We start from the raw sequence: 7,035 nt of genomic DNA, 5'->3' as shown, positions 1-7,035 counted from the left end.
TATAAAGTGACAAGAAAATTCCTTTGGGGTTTTTAGTCACTTACTTTACAAAACATGCTGTATGTTACCACTGAAATGTTGCAGTAGTTCTATATTGTAAATTTGGACTTTTAACTGAAGATCAAAGCATGAGTAAAGAAATTAATAACACTAATAATAATAATAATAATAAGAAGAAGAAGAAGAAGAAGAAGAAAGAAGAAGAAGAACTGCATTAGATATAGAAAAGTTTAATTGTACCCCACAGTTCACATTGACAATTGTCAGTCTCACACTGCCCTCTAGTGGCACTATCAGTGCTTAATTTTGCTTAATTCTGTGTAAAACTATTAATCATCTGTTTGTTTTATACTATTTCTCTCTCTCTCTCTCTCTCTCTCTCTCTCTCTCTCTCTCTCTCTCTCTTCTCTCTCTCTCTCTCTCTCTCTCTCTCTCTTTTTTTTTCTCTCAGACCAGAGTACAGATGTGTGATATTAAGGAGATGTGAGGATGTTATCAGTGTGTCTGGTTACAAACTACTGATGTTTTTGGAGTGTGGATGAGAGCTGGTCTCATAGAAAATGATTATTAAGTTACTGAAAATAATTTGCATTGTTTAGTGGCTGTTTCTCTGATGTAGTGACTGGCAGAGTAATGAAAATACTCCACCATGTACAATAATTGAGTGACAGTAGGTGGCGCAATAATGACTTTGTTTATTCATGACATAAGAATTAATGATGTCAACATTAATAAAAAAAACACAAAGGTAAAGGAGAGAGATCTCAAAGTAAGCTACCTAGTAGCTGAACTCGTAGCCTAATAAAAAAAAGCCCCACACTGTGACAGAGACATTAATGCTACCTGCCTGCAAAGCCGCTGATTTGTATTAAAACAGTTTATACATATTTCATAGAAGTATTGTATCGAAGATACTCGTCTTGAAAGTACTCTGTATCGGATTGAAAAGAAAATGATTGGTATCGCTCATCACTATCGGCGACACCAGTTGAAATACTTGACTCTGTGTGCTGTGATGTGAAATCAGACACGGGACTGCAGACTGCAGCTCACTGGAAGTATTTAATGTTTCTCCTAAAAAACACACAACAAATCAGCAGCCCCTGTGGTGATATTTCACTTATTGTGTGTGTGGTAGACTTATCACCATGTGCCCTCACATTCATAAAAATACAAACAAAAGTGTAAAATATTCACACAGATAGATAAAGAAACCTCACACAAAAACTTCAGTGAGAAAAATAAAAAATTATTTCGGCTGCTTCCTTTAGGGGGCGCCACAGCGGATCATCCTCCTCCACACTACCCTGTCCTCTATTTCTGCTTCTTTCAACCAAAAATATATAATAAATAAATATAAAAGTAATTAATATAAAATTAAACCAGTTTATCATAAATTTAGGAAAAACCCACCACTCCAATGAGATTACAATACAGAAAGGGAAGAGGAGGAGTCAGGACAGGAAGTGACATCAGCTTCTATTATCAAGGCATTTAAGAGAAGCACCCATTTTGATCAGGCAACTACATTTATAAACACAGATATGAGTATAAACAAGACAAATCAACAGTTTAGTATGAATTGAAACAGGACATGTAAATTGAACAGGGTAAATTATACACCTGTTACATACATCTATAGGTTTAAAACGAGGAAAAGGTTTGTTACGGCACATGCGATGTGGGCGTGGCTAAATGACGCTGATGTGAAACGGAATCCAGAGATTCATCGTGTTTTATCTGTAAGTTTTACCGTCAAATCTTTCCATTCAACATGTTTCTATTATTTATACAGTAATATTCTTATAGGAAAGCTTTTTTAACAAGATTGAAGCCTTTTATGCTTTTGAAGACGTTCGCGGAAGTATTTCTTCCCGTGATGCATTGCGAGATGCATAAATTAATCAGTTAAAATAAATATAAAAATTGTAAAGAAGTAAACATGAAAATTACAGTATTGTGTTCAAAATGACGCTTTAACACTACAATTTACAATATAATGTATATATTGTAATCAAATTAAGTGAGTGAACTTTTTCATCTACCATGATCATGTGAATTGTAAAGATCTCTTGGTATAAATACAGTGTATGAAATATTAGAGTTTGGTCTGGGTCGGAATACACGCTCATGCCGAAATTCACCTGCTGTGTGTGTTACCAGTGGGTGAACTAAATAAATGGAAGATTGTGTGTGTTCCTGACTTGGGTCTTTTTACTATTTAACACTGACTTGCAGTAATAACTCTATTTTTGTGTTAAAATATATCATTTTTTAATATATAATTTAATGTTACAGCATATTTGTTTTATATTCTGTCTCTCTGTTAAAATAAATCTAATATAAAAATTCTAAACTGTTAATTTCTTTGTAAGGGGGTAAATTTACAAAAAATGTTTTATTTCTTTAACTGCATCAGGGACGAGCATCTTGTTGACAGCGGCTTTGCAGGCAGGTAGCATTAATGTCTCTGCCACAGTGTGGGGCTTTTTTTGATTAGGCTACGAGTTCAGCTACTAGGTAGCTCACTTTGAGATCTCTCTCATTCACCTTTGTGTTTGTCATGAATAAACAATGTCATTATTGCGCCACCTACTGTTACCCAATTACTGTACATGGTGGAGTATTTTCATTACTCTGACAGTCACTACATCAGAGAAACAGCCACTAAACAATGCAAATTATTTTCAGTAACTTAATAATTTTTTTTGGAGCAATATGAGACCAGCTCTCTCATCCACACTCCCAAATACATCAGTTGTTTGTAACCGTATCATACAAATAAATAGTTTAAAAATCATACATTGTGATTTCGGGATTTTTTATTTTAGATTATGTCTCTCACAGTGGACATGCACCTACGATGACAATTTCAGACCCCTCCATGATTTCTAAGTGGGAGAACTTGCAAAATAGCAGGGTGTTCAAATACTAATTTTCCTCACTGTATGTATATTTTGCAATGTTTCTTCTTATTTACATCTGTAAAAAATACCAAGGCTAAAAGGTAAATAAAACCTGTTTTCCACACTCTTTATTGTTCTTTTACCAGGTCGTAAGTGTTCCACCTGCTGCAAGTGTTCCACCTGCTTTACTCCACTCCTACTGCTGTAGCGCCCTCTACCTCCACCCCCACCATTATACAGCCTGCACTTACATTATCACTGCTCATTCATTATTTTCATATTTCAGTATTTACTCCACACGCAATTATCTCTGGAACGTCCCCAAAGCCTTTTATAGTCATATTGTCTTTTATTGAATAGAAGATCATTTGTGTTTTCTTTAAAAGGGAAATCAGATCTTTACATTTCCAGCACATGTGTGATTTTACATGATTTTACAAGTCACGGTTTGGTGAATCCTTCAGCAACAATTCAGCAGCCAAACCTAATGTAAATGTACCAATGCAGATTCCTGTCATTTAAAAAGATCTTCATATGTCATTATTATCATCATTATTATGCTTAAGTTCATAATATACAATATGTGTCTTTACAGCCTGGTAGTCAAAGTTCATCTCCTTCAGCCAGTCCTTCATCTGCATCCAGACCTGCTGTTTCTTCCAGTTCTGCTCCTTTAACCATTTCTTCCTGGTGTTTTGAGTCACTCAGAGACTTGATATTATTTTACCATTTATTTTGTGGATTTACTACTATTATAATCTATAGTTATTTATCATTAGGTTGTTGTTTCAGACCCAATTAGGATCATTTTTTAAATCTTTGTACTTGATTATATCTATTGTTAATTAACCTTTATTAATATATACATTGATTTGTAATATTGTAGCATTTTCAGTAATTAAAAATAAAATGTTTTATTGTTTATAGAACAGTGACTCGTGAATTATTCTGTGAACCTGCTGAACCCATTATCATCCTCATTATTATTATTATTATTATTATTATTATTATTATTATTATTATGTAGAATATAAATATAAAAGATAAATACAGAACATGTCCCATATAATGAAAAAGAGACTTTTGTTAAAAAAAGTGTTAAAGGTTAAATAAGTACATTAACAAAAGAAATAAACATGCATTTTATGCACTTTATTGGAATTTCCAGTAAAAAATCAGTCAAATCACAAAGATATTAATGAACATGAGTGACAAGTGATGTATTTTTATTCACATCATCAGTATTTGTGTGCACTATTGAGGGATTCGAACCAGCGTCATTCACATCAGAGATTCTATCTGAAGCACATAAGGCAGTTTGCTATAAAATATATACATCAATCTGCCAACAACCATAAGAAATGTGCAAGACATGTTTCCATTACCTTTTCTTTTTTCTTCCATTTTTACATTTTTTCTTTCTCTTTTTCCTGTTTTTCCTTCTTTCCCTTCTTTTTCCCTCTTCCCACCCCTTAACAGACTATTGATCCCAGCTTCACACAGCTCACATCCTCAACTCTCAGTCTCACACTGCCCTCTAGCGGCACTATCCGGACGTGCTTTATGCTCCATTCTGTACTAATGTGACTTCTGTTTGTGTTTTTTAGCAGTGATTCTCAATCTTTTTCTGCCATTTACCACTTCAGAGGGGTGGATTTTTAAACCCACTTGTCCTCTGTCACCTTAAAAAAGTATAATAAAATACTTCAAGTTGAAAAATGTCTAATTTATTAAACTAACCAATTCTAAATGATCATCAACTAGCATCAAAAACAAAAATAGAGAAAAGAAAGGTGTAATTGTGTTATCACTTTGCCTTTCTGTCACTTTGCAATCTGTGTAAAATAGAGCAAATGCATACATCTTTTAACAACTGAGTTGTAGACTTGATACTGTCACTCTGACAGATGAGATCTGTATTTAATTTTCAGTTTAGCAACATCTAAAAAGTTTAAAAAATAAGATGTGGCAAAAGGAACAGGATAACACAAACCACAATTATATTTTCTTTAAAGATGAATTTTTGGTTTATTGCTTCTACCATCTACGTTTTTTTGTCTGCTTGTGCTGAATTACCTGTTTGCTTGTTTTTTGTGATCAATGTCACACATTTATCCATTGAATAGATTTTCACAACATTGTTTGTGTTGCTTTGTGTGTATGAACTTTATTCATGGTGAAATTTATTAATGAAGAACAAATAAATAAATAAATAAATCCTGCCGTTCATTGCGCCCCACCTGTCATATCTTTATTCTCCACTAGAGGGCCCACACTTTGAGAACCACTGAGCTAGGCTAACTAGCCGGCTAACTAATCTTAGCTTTAATAGTCTTCATCCTCAGTCTAAATATTCTACATTTAGTGAGTTATAAACACAATATAAGTGTCTGACGAATGTATTTGGTTTTGGTCAACTTTCAATTAAATATTCTAAGAAACTAGTTAACACAAAAACAGCGCTAGCAAACCCGGCTAGCATGAGGCTAATGATGATGTCTCCTACACCATTAGCCGAAGGTCCATTTCTGCTCACTGCAACATTTCTGGAAATATTATCTCTCATTTATTCTTTATTTTTTAGTCAAATTTAGACTAAACGGAGCTCTTTACTGATGTGGTGTGGAAAAGTCACGTGTCCCAATACATTTGGTCACACAGTGTAGATCAGACGCAGGATTGGTCTGTTTTGTGTACATGCAGGATTCAGGAGCATTTTTATTTTTTATCATATTGATATTTAAAGTTAGTTTTGTATTAAACTTGTTCAAACCTAGAAGCCTTTTTCTAAGACGCACCACCCAGTAACAGTCACTCGTTCCTCCACTTGCTCTCAGCTCAGGTTGGTGTGCAGCACGGCAGCACTTGGTGTCTAACAAAAGCCACTATCACATCCCTGGGGGGCCTCGAACCACCAACCTTTCAGTTAACAGCCAAACGCACTGACCGATTGCACCACAGAGACATTAGCATTTTTTTTTGGTCATTTTGAAAGCTACATTGGCACATAAACATTAAAAAATAAACCCTGTGTCTCTGATTGTATTATTCCCATTCTACTGGATCCACTGCAGTTTACTGGGTGGCACCTAAAACATCAGATCCTGGGAGATGCACAGGCTAAAACATCTGCCTTTGATGATTGTGTTGGGAGAGAACAGAGGCTACATACATTATCAGGGCATGCCCAAACTATGTTGAAGGTGTGGAAAATGGGGCATTTAGCCAAGTGTGTCAAGAAATAATGTGTGGGAAGTGTAAAGAAATTGGTCACAGGTTTGAAGAGTGCACCATTGGCAGACGGTGCAATCTTTGTGGAGAATCAAACCATCTCTACAGAGATTGTCCTGATAGTTTTGCCAACAAGTTAAAAGACAAAAGATGGCCACCCACAAGAGGAACAAACAGAGGAGGATTCTGGCCTGGGGTTTTGGCGGGTATTTAAACTCCCAGCCAACCTCAGGGATTGGACAAGGTGGAGGCAGTGGCGGCCTCAGGGGCGGAGTCAAATATGGAGAGATTCATTTGGAATTAATCAGAATGTTATAGGACCCACTCATATTGGTGGACACACTCTTGATTTGTTGTTAACATTTGGATTAAAAATAAAAAACTTAGTCAAAATTGCACAGTCGGGCAGACCATTATCTCATCTCTTTTAAAATCTGCCGTAGTCATTGAATTACTACCTCACCACGTTACCATGTTAAGGTAATTTCACGTCAGTTACAGCAGCGTGTTTTATCAGTAATCTTCCGGAAAAGACGATATTAAATAGATCCCATCTGACCCCGCAGAGCTTGACTGAGCCACTGAATACCTAGAATCAACGTTACGTTATACTCTAGATGATGTAACTCCCCTAAGACCAAAATGGTCAGGGACAAAAACTTAGTCAAACAAAATTAACAGTATTTCAAATAGCATGGAAGGACAGCCTCCTAAATCATAGAAAATCTCTTAGTGCTGCTAGATCAGCATATTTCTCCACCCTCATAGAAAATAACAAGCATAATCCTAGATTTTTATTCAACACAGTAGCAAAATTAACAGGAAATAAAAGCACTGCACTAACATGCACACCATCAATAGGTAGTAATGATTTCATGAACTTTTTGATAATAAAGTT

The 7,035-nt window shown here is 35.3% G+C and overlaps 1 long non-coding RNA gene across 1 annotated transcript; it reads left to right on the top strand.

Annotated features, from left to right (window-relative positions):
* Positions 1 to 1,517: 1,517 nt before the first annotated feature.
* Positions 1,518 to 3,835, top strand: LOC124379193. Its single transcript, XR_006924383.1, has 2 exons — positions 1,518 to 1,742; positions 3,502 to 3,835. It is a non-coding gene; the product is annotated as an uncharacterized LOC124379193 (long non-coding RNA).
* Positions 3,836 to 7,035: the final 3,200 nt, after the last annotated feature.

The sequence above is a fragment of the Silurus meridionalis genome, chromosome 3 (genome assembly GCF_014805685.1).
Source record: "Silurus meridionalis isolate SWU-2019-XX chromosome 3, ASM1480568v1, whole genome shotgun sequence".
NCBI lineage: Eukaryota > Metazoa > Chordata > Actinopteri > Siluriformes > Siluridae > Silurus > Silurus meridionalis.
The sequence above is the reverse complement of the archived record's forward strand: the minus strand, read 5'-3'. Positions and strand labels throughout refer to the sequence as shown.